The 9005-nt window shown below is 42.5% G+C and overlaps 1 long non-coding RNA gene across 1 annotated transcript; it reads left to right on the forward strand.

Annotated features, from left to right (window-relative positions):
- Positions 1-6312: 6312 nt before the first annotated feature.
- LOC115082614 lies at positions 6313-7175 on the forward strand. Its single transcript, XR_003854211.1, has 3 exons — positions 6313-6353; positions 6885-6956; positions 7142-7175. It is a non-coding gene; the product is annotated as an uncharacterized LOC115082614 (long non-coding RNA).
- Positions 7176-9005: the final 1830 nt, after the last annotated feature.

Raw genomic sequence — 9005 nt, forward strand, 5'->3', positions numbered from 1 at the left:
GTAGCAGAGAAGAGGCTGTAATCTACAGGCTGGTTAGCCTCACCTCGGTGGTGGGAAAAGTATTGGAGTCGCTGCTGAAAAAGAATAGTGAACTATCTACAATCGGAAGACTTGCTGGACCAGAGGCAGCATGGATTCACCAGGGGAAGGTCCTGTCAGACAAATCTGATTGATGTTTTTGATTGGGTGACTAGGGAATTGGATCGAGGAAGAGCGCTCAATGTCATCTACTTGGATTTCAGCAAAGCTTTTGATACGGTCCCGCACAGGAGGCTTGTGAATAAAATGAGAAGCTTAGGAGTAAGTGCCAAGGTGGTGGCCTGGATTGCAAACTGGTAGACGAACAGAAGACAGTGTGTGATGGTAAATGGAACTTACTCTGAAGAGAGAGCGGTGTTGAGCGGAGTGCCGTAAGGATCAGTGTTGGGACAGGTCCTGTTAAATATCTATGTGAGAGACATAGCGGACGGCATAGAAGGTAAGGTTTGTCTTTTTGTGGATGACACTAAGATCTCCAACAGAGTGGACACTCCAGAAGGAGTGGAGAGAATGAGTTGGGATTTAAGGAAGCTGGAAAAGTGGTCGAAGATATGGCAGCTGAGATTCAATGTGCAAGAAGTGCTGAGTTATGCATATGGGGTGTGAAAATCCGAAAGAACTGTATTCAATGGTTGGTGAAGGGCTGATGTGCACAGAGCAGGAGAGAGACCTTGGGGTGATAGTGTCTAACGATCTGAAGTCGGCGAAAAAATGTGACAAGGTAATAGCTAAAGCCAGAAGAATGCTGGGCTGCATAGAGAGAGGAATATCGAGTAAGGAAAGGGATGTGATTATCCCCTTGTACAGGTCCTTGGTGAGGCCTCACCTGGAGTACTGTGCTGAGTTCTGGAGACCGTATCTCAGAAGGGACAGAGACAGAATGGAGGCGGTCCAGAGAAGGGCGACTGAAAAGGTGGATGGTCTTCATTGAATGATGAGGAGAGATTGAAGAATCTAAACATTTATTTTATTTATTTATTTAGGTTTTTATATACCGGCATTAGTGTGCAAACATCATACTGGTTTACATTACAACTGAAAGATTGAAAAGTACAATGAACAGGGGAGGGGGTGGGGAGTATAAATAAATTAAAAGAGATTCAGTAGAACAGAAAGAGCAAAAACAGTAACAGTAAACGTTAAAGCAATAAGGCTAAATGCAATGTGAACTTATATAAGGGCATAAGAAAGAAATTTGAAACACGGGTCCTAAAAGAGTTACGGGATGATTTCAAATCTTAATGAAGAAAACTTTATTAGATGTGTATGTGAGCGAATATTAAGGAGGGGGGTGGGGAGGACTATGAATGCTGATTATTCTGGGAAGGCTTGTCGGAAGAGCCAGGTCTTTAGTTTCTTTTGGAATTTAGAGTAGCATGGTTCGAGTCTGAGTACAGTTGGAAGGGAGTTCCATTGTTTGGGGCCGGCTATGGAAAATGCGTGATTCCTTGTGGCAGAGAGGTGGGCACTTTTAAGGGGGGGTACTGTTAGAGTTCCTTTGTTTACAGACCTGGTGGGTCGATCCGAGCATGTGAGGCAGAAGGGCTCGTCAAGCCAGTTGGAGTTGTAGGAGTAGATCGATTTGTGAATTATGGATAGGGTTTTAAAGAGAATGCGGGATGCTACGGGGAGCCAGTGAGGGTCTTTAAGAATGGGAGAAATGTGATCGGATTTCCGTGTGTTTGTGATGACTCTGGCAACAGCATTTTGGAACATTTGTAAGGGTTGGTGGATGATGGTAGTCCAAGGAAAAGGGCCTGTACAACCTGGAGGAAAGGAGGAGCAGGAGTGATATGATACAGCCTTTTCAGATACTTGAAAGGATTTAATGATCCAAAGTCAACAACAAACCTTTTCCGTTGGAAAAAAATCAGCAGAATTAGGGGTCATGATTTAAAACTCCAGGGAGGAAGACTCAGAACCAATGTCAGGAAGTATTTCTTCACGGTGAGGGTGGTGGATGCCTGGAACGCCCTTCTGGAGGAAGGGGCATGGGATAAACACTGTGGATCCATAAATTCTAGAAGATGTGAATGAAGAGAAGAGGCATGGGGGTGGCTTGCAGGAATGACAGTTCCTACCTGGAGATTAATACCCTTATTCAATAAACATATGCACGGTTAATGTGACTCCAACATTGCTCTATGCTTCAACGGCAAGAAGAAAGGTGGAAAAAAGGATTTGCATTCACAAAATAGTGGGGGAGTAGCTTGCTTGTTACGGCAGTTACTACCCCAAACCAAATAAGCCTGATACTTCACTAACAATACATATCTAGCATAGCTCTCTCCTTCAATGGCAGGGGGGAATGAAGAAAATAGGATTTATATTCAGACAACAACCAACAAATACTGACATGCACACGCTGGGTAACAAGCATGGGAGTAGCTTGCTTATTGCGGTGGCTACTACCCCTAACCAATTAAGCTTGATACTTCACTTAGATGCAACTTCAGCACTGCTCTCTACATCAATGGCGGGGGTGGAAGGTAACTAGAACCAAAAAGTTACTAATAAGGGCCAAGAGTAACAGATAAGCATGAGAAAAAATAAGTGTGAAAGCTCGCTGGGCAGACTGGATTGGCCATTTGGTCTTCTTCAGCCGTCATTTCTATGTTTCTATATTTTATTCAGTTATATATCAAATATAAGATTGAAGCAATTCGCAACAAGCATGGACATCATATGAGGGAATTTGTCAAACACTTTCTGAAAATCCAAATAGACTACATCGACCAGTTCACCTTTATCCATATGTTTATTAACCCCTTCAATAAACTGTAGCATATTTGTGAGGCAAGACTTCCCTTGCTGGTTGTGTTCCATTAAACCATGTATTTCTATATCTTCTGTGATTTTGATCTTTAGAATAGCGTAATGTAAATACAGCATGTGGCAACATAGTATCTTTCCTTATCATATTTGTCTAATTGGGGAGAGTTGGTTGGATCTTATACAAACTTACAGACATTAGTGTCACACTATTGGTTTAAAACCCTCACTGAATCTTTGGTGATTAAATATCTGACATATTCTCTTCTGCTTATTGCAGAGAAAGAAATCGTGAAGGAAGACATAGCAGGGATTCCTGTAGTGATTGAGTTTTGATCTTCTAATGAAGATTTCCCCGGATGTAGATTACATGAAAAATGGACAGTTGTGGTTTTTTTCTCTACAAGTGGGCAGCATTGAGATTAGTATTTAGCCATTGGTTATTTTATCAAAACATTGGGACAGGGACTTTCTAGGACTGATTATAACATACATCATCATTAGATATGTGTACACCTTGAATTCTGTGTACAATTCTGGTCGCCATATCTCAAAAAAGATATAGTTGCGATGGAAGGGCAACCAAAATGATAAAGGGGATGGAACAGCTCCCCTATGAGGAAAGGCTGAAGAGGTTAGGGCTGTTCAGCTTGGAGAAGAGATGACTTGAGGGGGGATATGATAGAGGTGTTTAAGATCATGAGAGGTCTTGAACAAGTAGATGGGAATCGGTTATTTACAAATTTCGAATAATAGAAGGACTAGGGGGCATGCCATGAAGTTAGCAAGTAGCACATTTAAGACTAATCGGAGAAAATTCTTTTTCACTCAACGCACAATAAAGCTCTGGAATTTGTTGCCAGAGGATGTGATTAGTGCAGTTAGTGTAGCTGGGTTCAAAAAAGGTTTGGATAAGTTCTTGGAGGAGAAGTCCATTAATGGCTATTAATCAATTATACTTAGGGAATAGCCACTGCTATTAATTGCATCAGTAGCATGGGATCTTCTTAGTGTCTGGGTAATTGCCAGGTGGTCTGGTTTGGCCTCTGTTGGAAACAGGATGCTGGGCTTGATGGACCCTTGGTCTGACCCAGCATGGCAATTTCTTATGTTCTTATGTACAGTTCTAAGAAAGATGGTCTTTCCTTGTAAGTACAGGAGGTGCTCACTGTTTCATTATTTACAAGGGAAGATATTTTGTACTGTTCCATGGAGCCGTCCAGTCTAAATGCACTGAGCGTGATGCTTCTGATCAGAGATGTCCTGCACATCAAGCTTTCATTCACATCATGGTTTGTTCCAGCTTTGCTTTCATATTTACCTTAGGAATAAAAATAATAGTATACACGTCAACATCACTTCCACAGGGAGCCAAGAGAGCTGTGCGGCTGTGGGAGTAACGTGATGTTGACACACACTGGTGTCAAATGGGAGTAGCAAAACGGAACAGATTCCCAACATGGAGAGGCTTCAGGCACTCAGAGTGAACTCACTGAAAGTTAAAGGAAGAAGGAGACATTACAGTAACGTTCACATATCTCTCAGATTTAATGAAGTACAAGAAGGAAGCATTTTTAGAAGAAAATAGACTCACGGGTAAAGCACCAGGATATTAAGTTGGAGGGGAGAGAGGTTTACAAATTCTTTCTTCAGAGGGAAGTGAATACATCACAAAACCTAATAGTAGGATTGATAATTAGAAAACCATGACCAGAGCAGAATTCAAGCAGACGTAGGACAGATACCATGTGCAATGCCCTGCAGAAGGGAGATGCAGGTTAAAGAAATAGGGGAGTGCTATCTTCATTTTTCATTTTCAGGTGTGGAAACTAGAGATGTGCTTCGTTTTTAGGAATCGGGTCGGGCTTCGGTCGACCGATTCGTTTAAAAGTTTAGTTTTTCACGTGTGGTTTGGTTTTTTTTACGAACGGAGTTAGTGCGCACTAACGGGGTTAGTGCGCCCAAAGTTCCCGTTAGTGCGCACTAACTAATGCTAGGGCGCACTACCAAAAATTGCAACTTTTAAGTAAAACGTATCAATTTTTAAGGAGTTCGTTAGCTAAATGTACGGTTCTGGGCTCCCACTGGTTCGCACCACCTGGAAAACAGCCAATGGGAATGTAGAATTAGTATTTTAACTCATCCGTAGTTAGTGCGCACTACCGCTGGGTAGTGCGCACAAACGCGGATTAGTGCGCACAAACGCGGATTAGTGCGCGCTATCTTGACCATGCTCTGTGAGGTCCCCGGAGGCCATTTTGCTACACGCACTAATAAATATTTTCTTACTACGTGCTGTCTGAGTCAGACAGAGCAGCAGCAGTGCCAGTGAGAAGCATTAAGCAAGCTGATAGTGTTTGAGCTGTGCACAGACTGAGTTACAAATCAATATCATCAACAACTTTACCACTGTAAGTGTATAATATAATAAATATATAAGATTTTGTTTTAGTTTTTATACAGTATTACTTTACTATTAGTTACTTAGTTGGTTAAGTTAAATAGTTAATGCACTTTTTTTTCGGTGAAGTAGCATAAAATAATATAAAAATAAAATTAAATGAAGTTACTTACATTAGGGGAAATTAAAAGTTTAACACACAAAAGTACTTCATTTAATTTTATGCTAATTTAGTGAAAAAAAAGTTTAACAGAGATTGTCAGTGTCACACAGACAGCTCCCTCCCTGCATGAGAGGCTGGCTGGCTTCACAGACAGGGGGGGGGAGCTCAGCTGCCTGACCCTCACTCCTCCCCCCCCTCCCCATGTCCCTGCCACTGAACTGAATAGTGTACTGTCACTGTGAGGGTGAGGGCTGAGACAGCTCCCTCCCTGCCTGCATTACGTAGTGAGAGGCTGGCTGGCTTCACAGACAGGGGGGGGGGAGCTCAGCTGCCTGACCCTCACTCCTCCCCCCCCCCCATGTCCCTGCCACTGAACTGAATAGTGTACTGTCACTGTGAGGGTGAGGGCTGAGACAGCTCCCTCCCTGCCTGCATTACGTAGTGAGAGGCTGGCTGGCTTCACAGACAGGGGGGGGGGGGAGCTCAGCTGCCTGACCCTCACTCCTCCCCTCCCCCCATGTCCCTGCCACTGAACTGAATAGTGTACTGTCACTGTGAGGGTGAGGGCTGAGGGCTGGCTTCACAGACAGGGGGGAGCTGCCTAGCCCCTCCCTGCATTAGTGTGTGAGCTTCTGAACAAACAGCTGTCCTATAGCACATACTTTTTGTCATCTTCTTTTTTATTTTCTCATGGTAGGATGGAACGTGAAAGGGAGTCTGGTGGTGACAGGGGGAGGGAGTCTGACTCCTCCCCACTGTCCTCCTCCAAGGTGGCAGCAAGGTCCAGGAAGCCCCGCTTTACCCAGGCCGACGTGGACTTCCTGGCCCGGCTCATGCTCCTGGATGAGAGGAACCTTTACACCCCCCCAGGCAGCAGGCCTAACCTGCAAAGGGAGACTGCTGCCTGGGCCTCTCTCCAGGAGGAGTTTTGCCGGCGGGCCTCCTACCCTCGTGAGGTGGAAGACCTCAAAAAGAAAGGTGAGAAATAATAATGTTGATCATATTATTCAATTATAAATTATGTATATTATTTTGTCATTGAAAATTAAATAGAGTATGATAGTAATACTAGCTACAGTAGCTACTAGTAGCATACAGTGAGTTATATAATTATAATGTAATAATTAACTACTATAAGTAATAAAAGTTATAATGTTAAGTAAATATATTTTAAAAAAACAGAAATACTAGTAGCTAGCTTCTAGCTAGCTAGCTACTAGTGTACCACCCTTACCCTATACTATACTAGTATTAATACTTAATAACTAGACTACAAAGGAAATAAAATTATCTGAGGTATATTATTGATATTTATATTTATCTTTTTGAAATGGTGGTATTTGGGATTTTTTTGAAAGCCACATTGAAATATAAATAAAATAGTATTTATGTATAACTAACTTTTGTATGTTGCATAAAAAATAATCTAGTAGGTCAAGGCAAAACATGGGCATGTTGTAAAAATTAATCAATGTTATTCTTTTTCCTGTATATTCCTCTAATTTTCAGGTCGCCATCTGCGATTGCACGAGGGTAGGTGGCTCGAGGAAGTCCGCCGAACCTTGCCCTGTTCCGTGCCTGGTAAGTTGTTTTCAGAATACTACACAAGAACAACACACATTACACAAGTATTCAATTAATTGTAATGGAATTTGTGTTTAAAAATGTTTCTTTAATATAACAGTGAATGAATCATTGTGTCTGATCTCATTCTTGTTTTTAAAATTCTAACTGTTGTTCTCTGAATTTTGATTTGTCTTGTACAGAACCACACCCAGGCAGGGACGAGGCGGGGCTTCCTGGGCCTAGTCACCAGAGGAGGACGGAGGCAGCAACAACAAGTAGTGGTCTAGGTAGGAAATAATATATCTTGGCACGGCCAGTACAGTAGTATATATTATCTGAGGCTGAAAAACAAAATCTTTTTTTTTTATATCAGTCAGTTATAGTGGCTGGGGATTGGGAATGGGGGGATGTGTGTATTTATTTATTTGTATATATTAAATGACACTGAGTGGCTATGATAGTAAACTAAAGAATTGAAGGTGAAAAAAAAGAAGAGGTTTGTAGTGTATCTCCTACCATCATATTCTGTGTAACCTGAGATTGACTATTATTTCTCCTTCCAATCCTTCAAATTATGTATTCTCTCTAATCTATGTTGATAGATTTGATATCCCTCCACTCTCCCCTCACTCCTTCTCCCCTGCAATGGACTCCTCATTTTTCTATAATCCTCAAGGTCAATAAACTAAATAAGGGGTAGATTATTTTATAAACTTGCTCACACGCATCCAGTAGTATTTGCTTTTTTATTTGTCATATCTGACTATGTAATGTATGTATAATGTATAGTTCTGTGTCTCATGTTGAATTATTTTTTTTTTTTAATTTCTTTACAGGCCAAGAAAAGCCTGCCAAGACCCAGCGGCCCACCACTGCCACCAGCACTCAAACCAAAATAATCCAGTAAGAGCTTTCCCTACAGTATTCCCTTTAACGGTGACTGGACAGCAATCAGACGGCAGGCTCGTAGGCTGGGAGTCATTCTTGATATTATGTTCTCTAGGAAGCCCCAAAAGCCACTGTCCTGCAGAATCCCATTTTCAAACTGCATCTGCTGAGGCGACTGAAGCCATTACTACAAGCTCAGGGTTAATGTTAATGGCCATGGATCACTGCAACGCCTTATTGTTGGACAATTCACATCATGACTGCTAGTGGGTACAAAATTACGTGCACAGACAACACCAGTGCTGGCCTCCTATCCTTGGCTTCCAACATGTTTTAGAGCGCATTATAAAATAATTACAACTGTGCTCAAGTTATTACTAAACTAATCAATTCCTTGCTTTCATTCTGTTTTGTGAATATTAAACCTATTCCAGTATTAAGATCTGGAAACAAGAATCCACTTGAATCCCCTTCTCTGAAAGCTGCACCTTAGAGGTGAGCAGAGAGGGAGCTTTTCCAAGATCAGCACCAAGGCCTCGGAAATCCTTCCTGAGCAGCTCGAGGAATCGCCTGCACGAAATCCTCTAAAAAGCCTGGAAAACTTCTGTTCAAGCAAGCGCTGGCAGGAGGCTGAACGCCTCACAATCAGTTTACTTTGTCATTTTTCTACTTGTTTTATCTCAATTCTGTTACAGCATTTTCAGTTGTGCATGTCTGATGTCATCCACCACAAACTAACAGAGATGTGGCAGATAGGAAATTGTTTTAAAATAAAATAAAAATGAAAAAGGGATGTTTGAAGGAACAGATGAGAACGGGAGAGACTGAGGGTTGGTTAAGGAGAAGAGGGATTGGCTGTGGAGGGTGAGGGAGGAGATGACAGAGGATCAGTGGGGTGGGGGATGTATGAGGAGGTGGGGTAAGAGGGGAGAAGCTGGATGCAATGTGACAGAAGGGAGAGAGGGGAGGTGGGCAGGAAGGGGATGCAGAGGATTGAATGGAGATGGGATGAAAGGGGGAGGAGACTATAGAGGATCAGCTGAAGAATGTATGGGGGAGGGAGATAAGATGGATGGGTGAGAGAGGAGAAGGGGATGGGGATTGGATGAGGGAGGAGATGAGAAATGATCAGTGGGGGGGGGGGGGGGTGTATGAGGAGGTGGGGTAAGAGGGGAG

The sequence above is a fragment of the Rhinatrema bivittatum genome, chromosome 1 (genome assembly GCF_901001135.1).
Source record: "Rhinatrema bivittatum chromosome 1, aRhiBiv1.1, whole genome shotgun sequence".
Lineage (NCBI taxonomy): Eukaryota > Metazoa > Chordata > Amphibia > Gymnophiona > Rhinatrematidae > Rhinatrema > Rhinatrema bivittatum.